Genomic DNA, 7,050 nt, shown 5'->3' on the forward strand with positions numbered 1-7,050 from the left:
TTTACACAATTGATGTATGTATGGATTGTGATAAGAGTTGTATGAGCCCCTAATAAAACAATTAAAAAATGAGGAACAGATACCAAGGGCTCCAGTAGAAAGAAAATGTTTTGAAAATAATAATGACAGCAAATAATTGATGTATGGATTGTTATAAGAGCTGTAAGAACTCCCAATAAAATGATCTTTTAAAAAAAAAAAAAAAAAGAAAGAAAGTAGATGGTAATCAGCTCCTAGTCAGTAAAGTGTGTGGTATCAGACTCTTAAGCACCATGACTTCCTCTTGGGCCCCCACTTGCCTTTTCCCAGGACAGCTGGTCATCTGGATTGCCAGTGCCTCCTTCTCTCTCCCTATCATTCTCCTCTTGCCAGATAGCATCCAGGGGAAACCTTTCTCTCTGGTCCTTACCAGGCTACACCTCATTCATCATCCTCCCACCCCCCAACTACCTGAGTTCCTTAATGGTCTTGGCAGAGTGAGACTGCGACTGCCCCTCCCAGCATCCTGTAGCTATGTAAGTAGCAGAGTCTCAATAAAATGTCTTCTCCCTTCAAGAAAAAGAGAGAAGCAAAATCAGTGATGCATGTATGCATATGTATAGAGAAATATATTTCTATCAAGAAATGGTTTCTCCAGTTGTAAAAGTAGGTAAGTGAAGTCTTATTCAAGTCCACAGGTCAGCTAACACAGGTAGCCACAGAAACTGATGACCAGAAAGCAGGACGTTGAAGCAGGAAAGCCACAGGCTTGTGGATGCAGAGCCGAATGTATGAGAGGTTGGGAATCCACTGGGGGTTCCTGGAACTGACAAGCAACATAACAGGAGATCAGGGTCTCTCTTAAACAAAAGCTCCTGCCCCACAAAAGGTTAGGCTCCACCCTGACCTTCACTAGACATAACATCTATCACAGTCACCATCTGAATCAGTGGCATTCATATAGTTTCCTTTTGCTTTCAAAACTAAATTTTAAACTGTGTTCATTCCATATAAAAGCTATCAAGTTATAAGGAAAAAATAATATCACTATTCTCATATGAAAAATTTAGTTAAATGAACTGATTTTTGAAAAATACTGTGCACACACATGCATGTAAGTGTGTGTACTTTTAGTTCTCTAAATTTGCAGTAACCAATTATCACAAATATAGTAGCAATAACAACAAAAAATATATATGTTTAAATATATGGTACCTAAAAGGGTATCAGGAAGCCCTGGTGGGGCAGTGGGTAAATGCATTGGGCTACTAACCTCAAAGCCAGCAGGTCAAACCACCAGCCACTCTGTGGAAGATGAGGCTTTCTATTTATGTAAAGGGTTACGGTCTCTAGACCAGAGCATGTACACAGGTACAGAGAAGATCTCTCAATACACAGAACCCAGGACAGATAAGCCCCTCAGGACCAATAGAGTGGCGATACCATTAGGGTAGGGGCAAGGTAAGGGGAGAAAGTGGAGAAAGGGTAATCGATCACAATGATCGATGTACAACCCCTTAACCCCCTACCTCTACTCCCAGATCCACACCAGGGGGACGAACAACAGAAACATGGGTGAAGGGAGACAGCAGATGGTGGAAAATATGAAAATAAAAATAATTTATAAATTATCAAGGGTTCACAAGGGTGGGAGGGTGGGGGAAGGAAGGGAAATAGCTGATACTTAGGGCTCAAGTAGGAAACATTTTGGAAATGATGATGGCAACATATGTACAAATGTGCTAGATAAAATTGATGTGTGGATTGTTATAAGAGCTGTACAAGCCCCAGTCAAAAGATTTATTAAAACGAAAAAAGTACTGTCTTGAAAACCCACAGGGAGAGTTCTACCCTGTCTTCTGGAGTGGCTCTGGGTCCCAATTGACTCCAGAGCACTGTGTGGTTTCGTTTTAAAAGGGCATCAGGGTGTCTGCTGGGCCAGGCTTTTGTTAAGACTTTGGTGAAGGACCCTTTCTTGTCTCTTCCTCGGATTTGGTGGTTGTTAGCAATGTTGACGTTTTTTGATTTATAGACATAAAACTCCAATCTCTATATCTATCATGATATGATAATCTCCTTATCTATTACTATGTTCAAATCTTCTTTTTCCTATACCAATCATTGTACTGGGATTCACCCTAACTTAGTTTGACTCCTTTTAACTTGATTGCATCTGAAAAGGTCATTTCCAAACAAGGTCCTATTCACAGTTTTCAAGCTGATGGGAATTTTTACAGTACATCACTCAACCATGTGCATGTAGGATGATGTGTTTGACAGGTTTGATGTAAAACTAATAAATTCTAAGAATTAACATGTGGTAAATTCAAAGAAAGAAAGACAGAAACATGAAGGTCACTAAAACATTTAACCTAGAACTCCTAGAAAGACATACTGAGTTGAAGTTACCATGTGACATTGAAGAGACATGCTACACATATTTTTGAAACATGTCTAAAATGTTTTCTCTGCCAGTGATAAAGGATATGAGTTTGAGAGAAGGCACAAAATGTATTAAAAAAAGAAAACATAACAATTTAAGTATTTTCTGGCTAGAATTTCTGTGAATTTGTCTGTACACATCACTGAATAGTAAGTTATTGCTCAATGGAAAATAAGATTAATTTCTCCAAGTAGAGGAAAAATATTTGCAAATTAATTTCTTGAAATTTCAGCCCTAATTATAACTCTTTTTCATGTATGGAATGACTTTTATCTATGAAGCAATCATAAATAATAGGTAATGAAAAAAAATAAGAAGAGGAACATTGGAATCTATTACATGACTCACTAATATTTCCATTTCTAATTTGTTTCAAAGTCGCACATTTCATTTTTGTGCTTCAAAGCAAAAAATGTTGACCTCTGTATAATAGCAGTTATTTTGTATTATGGTTTCTCTTTTTGATGTCATCTAAACACTTTTGTAAGATTTTAGATAAAGACCATGAATATCCAAATCTGCTTTCTTCAGTAGACACTCAAGAAATGAATGAATAAGAATGAACCATTACATGTTCCTGATAAAGGCATTGAGGCTCCAGATCAGTCGTTTTAAAATTAGGGTCTGCTGGGCTCTGGAGACTTTCATGTAGCATGACAATGTGAATGCATTGTTTGGGTCTGTTGGCAGAGAGTTTGGATTTATCTCAATGCTGTGAGGACTGGAGAGCGTTCCCTACACTTGTTCCGCTATGAGCAACGGCTTACATTAGTATAGTGCATAATTTGTCAAAGTGATTAAACTAATACTAATACATTATTATAATCAAAATGAATTATTTATTCATTTCCTTACTTTTTACCAAATATTCTTTTCTGCTCAAGATTCTCATCTAGGTAGGGGACCCTACTAAATTTGGTAGTCTTGTCTCCTCTTGGCTGTGAGTTTGATGACCTTGAGAGTTTTGTGGAGTGCTGGTCAGATAGCTTGTAAAATGTCCTTCCATTGGTATTGTCTGATGTTTTCCCTCAGGATTAGAATGGGATTATTTCCCCCTGAGAGAAAGCCTTAAAAAAAGGTATATTGCTGTTCTCGTCAAATCAGATCAAAGCTATGTGATAGCAATACGACTTATTGTTCTTGATGTAGACCTTGATCATCTAGATCAGAGAGTGTTTGTCAGGTTTCACTACTTTAAAGTTATTCTTTTTCCTTCATTTTCACCCTATCTTATTTGGAAGAAAGTCACTACTTTCACAGGCCATTAAAGAGTGGGAAATTATATTTCACCTTCTTGAGAGCCGAGTAGTTACATAAATTATTTGGAATATTTCTGGATGGGAGACATGTCTATATACAATAATTTATTAACATTAGTATACCTCAAGGATATTTATTCTACACTTGAAGCTACAACTCAATAGTATTTTGTTATGATTTGGCCATGGAGAGCTCTTCCCGTTGGTTCTTGGGTTCTTTTGCATAATGCCAACCATGACTGCTCTGTGCCACTCCTTATTTCTCGGCACAGCAAGATGCTTCGGGCCCATCTAGTGTCTTCACTTCCCAAGACCGACAATCACTGATTCATCTAGGGCATTTTCATCTCTTCCACTGGAGACTGGTTACGGATACCAAGATCTGAGTCCTGGGTGGAGTCCTGGCCAGTAGGGTGCCATTTCTTTTAGACTTTCTCCGATGAGAGACTGAAGAAACGTATATGACCCCAGGTAATATAATGGGCTACTCTTAGGCTGCTCAAGCACAAGGCCAGCAGTTCCATGGGAGAGAGACAAAGCGCTCTAGTTCAGTGAAAAGCGACACTCTCAGAAAAGGAAGTTCTACTGTGTCCTATAGGATCGCTGTGAATCAGAATTATGGCAGTGAGTTTGCTAGTATTGGAGATGAAAGATAAAGGAAATGTGTGTATACTAACCCTGCACAGAAATATTTTGATAAATATTTATGTATATAATCATCTTCATCAATACTAAGTAAAACATAAGTTTATATTGATATCTGATTTAATCCCTTATCAGAAAGATTTTTGTAGCTTTCTCTGTTACCTTTACTTATCTATAACTGGTCACTGCAACAGTGGAAGCCTGTCTCCCATCATTCGTCACACATTTACTAAGTTGTTCAATAACAATATGTATGAATGCAATATCAAAATTGTTAATTCATATTACCTTTAGATAAATTTTATCAACTATAATAGAGAGGTTTGCATATCTCCATATATCTTTAATCTTACTAACTCCTCTTATTTTTAAGGTAACTTGGGTAAAACCATTTCCTTCCATTTCTGTTAGTGAAGTTGTTTGCTACATTTACAACACAGTTCTTTCATCATGATCCATCATTCTTTCATCATGAGCTGCGAATGATTCCAAGATACTTGAAAAATATATAGTGTCATATGTCACCATTCCAGTTCTATATCGAATATTTTTCCCATGCTAAACACCTCATGTCCTTCACCTATTTGCCGTTGTCTCTAAACCTCTAGCTACACTAAGCTGTCTATTATCTTTTTTTTTCTTTGCTGTCTATTATCTTAATAGTTTTGGCTTTCCATAATGTCATATAATTCTGATCACACTGTGTGTAAAATTAGTATTCTGGCTTCTTTCATTTAATATATGCATTAAAATTATCCATGTCTTTGTGTGATAGATCATTTTTTATCATAGAATAATTTCCTATGGCATGAATATATCAAGTCTAATATTTTCATCTATTGAAGCAACTATTGATTGCATTTAGGTTGATGATTATAGATGGAGTTGCTATAAACATCCACATTGCAGATTTTCATGTGAAATCAATTGTATACGCATCTAGGAATGGGATAGATGCATCATCTGTTGAGCTATACTTATCTTTGCAAAACTCTGCCTAAAATCTGATGGACCATTTTGCCATCAAGTGAATTTCAACTCACAGCAACTCTCTTAAGAAAAAAAAAAAGTAGAACTGCTCCATAATTTTCCAAGGCTATAATGTTTATTAATGCAAACTGATATTTCTTTCTCCCATGGAAAATAAGTTCGGTTCTAATGGCCAACATTTCAGCTAGCTGTCAAGTTCATAAGCACTGCACCAACAGGGCTTCTAAAGCCATCCTTAAGTTCCTGTACCATTTGGCATTCTCACCAATGAAAGAAAATTACTGTTATTCTACTGCCTCAAGAGAAACCCAATAATTGATATTAGTTTTTATTTTAGTTTAATTATTCTAGTAGGTCTGTAGGAGTTTGGGGTGGTTGCTTTAATCTGTCATTCCCTAATGGAATTATAGCATCTTTTCATATGTTTATATGAAATGTCTAATAAAGCATCTTTCAGAATTTAGCCCATAACTCAATATAATCATTTTATTTTTTTCAATATGTCTTAAAAATTCTTTTAGACATTTTGATATAACTTCATCATATATACTTTGCAAAAGCCTCTTCTGGTGTATAAGTTATCTTTAAATTTTACTAATGGTGTCTATTGCAAAGTAGAAGTTCTTACTTCCAACAAAGTCCAACTTAACAATTGTTATTATTATTTTGTTTTTATTGTATCTAAAGTCTTATCACCACACTAAGATGAAATGTATTTTCTATTATGTTTTATTGTAAAGGTTTTATAGTTTTATGTTTTATATTTAGGTATTGTATAATTGTTGAAGATTTTGGTTTTATGTTCATGAAAATGTTTGACTGCAGGTCCTTTGTTTGTAATATCTTAATTTGACTTTTATAGTAGTATAATTCTGGTCTCATGGAATGAGTTAGGAAGCATCCCCTCTACTGTTGTGTTTTTTCTTGAAAAAATTGTGAAGCATTAATTCTATTTCTCCTTGAAATGTTTTGAAGAAACAGTGAATCACCTAAGCCTGGTCGTTTCTGTTTTGAAAGATTGTTATTTGATCCAATGTACCTAATCAATATAAATGTAATGATTTATAACTTTAAAAGCATTGTTCAAATTAATTTGAATTATCAAATACATGGACATAGAATTGTTTATAATATCCTTTATCATCCTCTACTGTTCATGATGAGAGAAAACTTGGCCTTCCTTAATTTCTCATATTGATAATTTGTATATTCTCTGTTTTTCCTTGATAACCTTCACTAAAGTGTTCTTAATTATATTCATTTCAAAAATACCCAAAGAATAGTTTCCAAAAACCTTAATCTCGATTGTATTTCACTCTTATATCACCAAGCAGAATAATTTAAATTTCTTGTTCTTAAATTAGAGGTGAGTAAGTTATTCTGGTGGTGCAAGAGTTAAACACATGGATGAAAACCCTGGGGATCTTTTCTATAAAATATTACAATCAGGGAAACATTACAGAGGCAGTTCTAGTCTTTCTCACATGGTGGCCATGAACCAGAATCCTTTCATTGGCATCCAAAATCAACAAAGAAAGAGAATTACCATCTATTTCATTCAGGGTCCAAACCAAACTGCTTCCTGTTTTTCAATGGCTAGTTAAAAATGATATTTACAATTTGAATGGTCCAAAAATAAATCAAAATCAAAGGAGAGTAGTATTTTATGACATAATTCTTATAATAGTCCAAATTTTAATATTCATATATAAAATTGAGTTTGGAATGTTTTCA

Source organism: Echinops telfairi, unplaced genomic scaffold (assembly GCF_000313985.2).
Source record: "Echinops telfairi isolate 266 unplaced genomic scaffold, ASM31398v2 ScPeMD7_70;HRSCAF=299, whole genome shotgun sequence".
Lineage (NCBI taxonomy): Eukaryota > Metazoa > Chordata > Mammalia > Afrosoricida > Tenrecidae > Echinops > Echinops telfairi.